We start from the raw sequence: 5,955 nt of genomic DNA, 5'->3' as shown, positions 1-5,955 counted from the left end.
TTTTACCTTCTAGTTGCCTGAATTTAACTGATTACTATCTCATTATCTTTTTACTTTCTAGTTCATTCTTAATAGTTAATAACCTTTTGTAATAGATATCTGGTATCCCAAGAACCTATTGTTTTTATATTTCTCCTGAAAACTTCTTGGACTGCTTGTCACATTACTTATATGTGAGTCTGCCAAAGGCAGTGTTTTCCAGGTGCGTTTCATAACTTAATATTTGTAAAAGCCAGATTCAAACAGCTTTGTTTAAAAGTTGTTTGTTTGTCTTTACTTACAGTCTTCCAAAGGACCTAGACATTACCTGTTAAGGGGTAAGTATTTGAATTGTAATCAGAAATCTTGGGTGTGTGTATATTATAATCCCACTGCTATAAAAGGTTAGAGAAAGGTGAATGGTCTATATAGGAACAGACCAGCAAAGAGTAAGCTCTCAATTAAGAGGACATTTTGAGACAGTATTCATTACATGTAATCATGGAGTTGGAAAGGATCGTTGGTATAACTGTCAAGACTAAACTATCCCAAACATCTGGTTGCTTATCCTATTATTAAAAATGTCTAGGGAGAAAAGTTCTACAACATTTCTCAGTATTTCATTCCTGGGAGTTTATAAATCTTCATATAAATCTCTTCTCACTATAATTAAGTCACATTTTTTCCACTCACTCTGTAACAGATGAGGTGATTACCTTCCATATACTTGTCAATACGAATTCACTCAGTATTATCTCCTTTAACTAGCATCATTTTTAAACCATTCTGCCTAACTCCTGTTTTTGTATCTATTCTCTTCTTTAGACCTACTCATAAATTGGTATATCACTGTTAGGGTGTGGAACAGTTTATACTCTTTTAAAAATATCTTGAGTGGCAAAGAGTCTTATAGGGAAATATGTTGCCTTTGGCTTATCTTGATATGGATGAAAGAGGAAAGGGTTTGTGGGATTTATAAAAATTGAAAAATTTATATAACACAGGTGACATATCAAATATACATCTATATGTGTGTGAGTACACACATACATATATACATATACACACACATACACACATATGGCACTAAAAGGCCTCTGTTTTGTAAGGTCAGCTTTTTATAGATTGAGCAGGCGATCTCCTATACATACAACCAAGGAAAGTGCCTTAGTCCATTGGATCAGGTAGTTCCCCTTGATTAACCATTGTTTGACTGCACTCAACTTAAATATCTGTGACCCTATTGAATTAACTTGTTGATTTGTGAAAATGTCCTCAGTTTTGGTTAGTAATCTCTCCTTACTCCTTATAGGCCACTGAGTGGGCAGGTCTTCTTGACTTAGTTACCAGGCCCTTTGGAAGCTGCCCCTCATCAAGACTGGGGGTGACAATAAAGAATTATAGCGCTATTCTAAAGGACAAGTCCTTGGGCACTGAGTTATAAGCACATGGAAATCCCCACAGAGATAATATGCATGCTCAGCTCCACTGGAGGTGTCCCTCATTCAGCAGATCAAGGTTCACCTGATTATCTCCATATTGTGGTTGGTTTTTATTTGTTTTTTAAGGAAATTACCCTTTAAGATCTTTTAGGTGTAGCAGCACTGACTAATAATGAGGTCTCAGGTATGGCTGTCCCAGTGGGTGACTGGAGTAGAATGGAAGTTATTGTATAGAATTGAATGTTTAGGAACTGTGAGGTCAGGGTGTAAAAGTATATCAGTATGGATATTGAAAGCCCAAAGATGACAGCAAGGCATAAGGTAGAAAAGATTTCCGTGATTCAGGTCCAGGAGCTTAGTGAGGAAGGTTACAGGGGTTGGCAGATAATGAATCACTAAGAGCAGTGGGATAAGGGTGGTTTAAGCAGACTGCATGAACTTCAAAGGCGCACCAAAAAGACAGTCTGGAATTGGCCGTCATGAATAAAAAGTATGCCAAAATTTCCCCCTGGTTTTGTGAGTCAAGAGGGTATGAGAGTGAGAACAGAAAATTATAAACTTCTATATTAGAGGTATCTGGGGACTTCTAGTCCAGTATAGAACTCTGAAGATATTCAAGGAAACATTTGAACTCTTAGATGTTTTTCTTAATGTTTAAAACCAAATTGTACTGTGCTGAACATGACATTTTCCTTACAAAGACTGTAACTGCCTATTTTCCTCTGTGTTAAATATAAGCTTTTAATTATTGACTTAAAGCACATCTTTATTTGTTCTCAGTTTGGATTTCTACTCCCATAAATCAGTACTATTTCAACTTTATTTTCTTTATTAAAAACATTTTATAGATATCTTGTTTTTTATCTCACCTATATATCCCAAGATATTCTCTCTCCATCCCCTCCCAGAGAACTCTCCTTTATATGAAAAAAATTTAAAGAGAGGGAAAAAAATTTAGCAAAACTAAGATTTTTAAAGTCTGACATCATACAGTGCCCCCCCCTTTTGCTAAGAAGTGAGGTAGATTACTTTCTCATATGTCTTTTTTGAAGTCAAGCTTGATCATTATGATTTGTAGCATTCATTTTCATTTGGGTTTTTTTTCATTCTTTTCATTTACATTGTTGTGGTCATTGTGTGTATTGTTTTCCTAATTCTGCTTACTCTATTTTTTATCAGTTCATATAGGTCTTCCCATGCTTCTCTGTGTTCCATTGTGGTTATTGTTTCCTAAGGCATAGCAATATTTCCTTGCATTTATGTACCATAACTTGTTTAGCCAATCTTCCATCTTTGGGCATTTACCTTTATTTCTCTGAGCAAGCTTTCGGTCATATTTTTCTTCATCCATCTCACACCTGTGACTTCATCCTCTTCTCTAATAGAATAAAGACTTTCATCAGCATATTCTCTCCCTCCTCATAACTTGCCCACTTCCCTCTCATCAAAATTTATTTTATATGCCACCTACTCCATAGAAATCAAAAGTGAAGAAATTACAACAAAGGGCAGAAACTCTCACAACCTGTATTTGGTGAATTAAGTGTTTGCAGATTATTGTCTTAACAAAAGTAGATAAATACAGATTGTGTTTATAATTCTTAAAAATAAAATATGAGTATAAAGACTCTTTCTTCGAAATATAACATATCCCCTTCCTCCAATGAACCATTTTGAAAAGAGATTAAAAGAAATGATTTCTCAAAAATTAGTGAATACTGTCAAGGGTGGCAGGTGTAAACCCACTATTTTTTGTAATCAGTCCTCCTCACCGACAATCTCCATTTTAGAGTGAAAATGTCAGGGCCCGAAATAGAAATATCTAACTCTACATTATTTTCCTTTATAGTCTATTATACTGAGTAACATGCTGTAACAGCATTATCACTTCCATTATCATAGCCCTAAGTTCTTAGGACCTCTCACTTGAACTATTGAACTAGTTTTCTAAATGGTAGAATGTTACCTCCAGTTTATCCTTCCTCCAGTCCATCATCCTAATGCACACGTTTGATCATGTCATGCCCCTGCTAAAAAGTCTTCAATAGGGGTGGCTAGGTGGCACAGTGAATAAAGCACCTGCGCTGGAGTCAGGAGGACCTGAGTTCAAATCCGACCTCAGACACTTAACACAAAAAGCTAGCCATGTGACCTTGGGCAAGTCGCTTAACCCCAATTGCCCTCCAAAAAGAAAAGAAAAAAAAAAGAAAAAATGTCTTCAATAGCTGGTTTAGTAGAAAGAACACAGTATGTACTTAAAGAGTCAGAGGACCTTTTTACGCCATTTATGCCTTTGGGCAAGTCATACTTCTCTCAGCCTCAGTTTTCCCATCTATCAAAAGAATGCATTAGACTTTTATGACCACTGAAGTCCCTTCCAGCTCTATAGAGAGAAATGCCTTGGCCTGACATTCAAGACTGTTTATCACTTGGTCCTGACTCACCAGAACTATCTCTAATTTCCCGTGTATTCTTTGCTCTTTCTGAAAGGAACCACTTGTCCCTTTCAATATACTTTCCTACTTCTGAGTCTTTACTCAAACTGTGCTGCCTTCCCCGGCCCTCTCCCCCACCCCAACTCTTAGCATTAGCATCCTTCCTATTAAATACCAATTAAAATATGACCTCCTCCATGGGGCCTTTTAGATTCTCTCAAGTTGTAATATTTCCCCCCTCTGTATTTAACATATATTGTTCATTATTTTCTCATCTATTTATCACAGTCTGATTTGATTGAAAGTTATTTGCATATGTTTTAGCACCTCCTCCTAAAATTTATAAGCTCCTTAAAGGCAAAGGAGCATAGTATATTGGGCATAATAGGTGCTTAGTAAGTGTTTATTGAATGAATTAAAATTTCTTGACATGTCCAACTCACTCCTGTACTTTTACTTTGGGAGATAGATTTTATTAGTATAGGAGAAAATGATTTACCATCCACAGAGAGGATGCTCAGTAAACGAACACTTTGGTTAGTTTTAAAGCTATAAATGGCAGAACAAAAATCTATAAATGCCTAATAAGTTTGGTCCTAAATTCTCCAGATAATGGCAATACATCTACAAGTCCACCAAGTAATTGCAACAGGGACTATTGGATTGTGTAATGGCCATACTCTTCTCCTTACTAAGGGATTCAGAGTGATTAACTTTAATGACTTTAACCTTTAATCTTTGCAGAAATGAATTGTAGGGACAGGTGCTAGATCTGGCTGCCAAGGAATATAAATAAACATGTTTTAGACATCATTTTATGAATGAAAAGGTTGAGACATAAAGAAACATCTCTAGCAAAACTATTTATAAAATTCAGTTAGTCTGCGAGTTCTAGGAAATAAGTTTAAAGTGTGAGTTAACATTGAGTGATTGGAACACAAAGTGTGGAAATGTAATAAAATGCTAGAGTTGTTTAAGAAAAAACTCATAGAAAACAGTAAGGGTGATAAAGAGATAAAAGTGTGGTATATATTTTTGACAAGAGGCAGAAAGCAGAGAAGCCACTGTTGTTATTCTGGATGCCTTTTGACCTTGGGATCATTGAATTCTCTGTGCATCAGGCTGCATATGAAGTACTTCCTTCTGAAAAAATTGAGGTTAGAATACGTCATTCATCCTTACTTTATTAAATTTTGAAAGACTCTACTAAATGCTTTTATTTCAGCAGTTCAAAATAGAAAAAATGGGCCCAATTATCACACCAAGACTCCCATTAAAGTACACCACTTACCATGATATTTAAATCATTTTTTAAAAACTACATGAATGTATCACCCTTTTAGTATAGTGCATTCATGCTACTGGAGTTTGAAAGACTAGGGCTTTAGGCATACTACCTTCAGGTCTTGGTGATGGTTCATCCCAGAAGTGTTTTAGCACCTGTACTCATAGTGGTAGATAATTTCTGTAGGGATAATTAGTACCTGTGGGACTTTGGGGAAATCACTTAAGCTCACTGGAGGTGAAGGGGTTGGACTGAAACATTTATGAGGTCCCATTTAGCTCTAGACTTATGATACTTTAAAATCTGCTTAATTGAAATTAATTTCAAGAAAAACAAACCCCAAACCAATAGAACTAACCTTTAGAAGTTCAAGACCCAGGCTGAGAGGATTATGTTATCCTAGTTCTCCATTTGATAGAATAAAGGCAGAATAGGTAGGCTATGTAGGAGGTATTGTTGCCCATATCCCTTCCTTATAAATGATATTTTCTATTTATGCTTAATAAATAATTAACAAATGGAAAGTTGCAGAAGGGAGGTAGGGCTCTAAAAACATCTCAGGGACCAAACAGCCTTTAAAATTACAACTTTTCTTCATAGTATTAATAGATTTAGAGCTGGATGGGACCTTAGAGTTTTTCTAATACAATACCCCACCCCACCCCCATTTTATAGATGAGGAAAATGAGGTTCTGTAAGGTTACATGACTTTCCTAACATCACCCTAGTAATAGGTAGCACATCCAGGATTCACACTCATATCCTTTGACTTGAGATCCAGTCTCTCTCTGTCTCTCTGTCTCTCTGTCTCTCT

At 36.0% G+C, this 5,955-nt stretch overlaps 1 protein-coding gene across 1 annotated transcript in view; it reads left to right on the top strand.

Annotated features, from left to right (window-relative positions):
* The first annotated feature begins 282 nt into the window (after positions 1 to 282).
* LMNTD1 (lamin tail domain containing 1) overlaps positions 283 to 5,955 on the top strand; it is a 102,879-nt gene continuing 97,206 nt past the window's right edge. The window contains exon 1 of the mRNA XM_069106814.1: positions 283 to 317. The gene's annotated coding sequence lies outside the window, so the exon portion shown is untranslated. The remainder of the gene's footprint in view (positions 318 to 5,955) is intronic.

The sequence above is a fragment of the Petaurus breviceps genome, unplaced genomic scaffold (genome assembly GCF_028583685.1).
Source record: "Petaurus breviceps papuanus isolate PSGF00001 unplaced genomic scaffold, PetGlider_PUasm1.0 81, whole genome shotgun sequence".
Lineage (NCBI taxonomy): Eukaryota > Metazoa > Chordata > Mammalia > Diprotodontia > Petauridae > Petaurus > Petaurus breviceps.
This window is presented reverse-complemented; position numbering and strand designations above follow the sequence as displayed.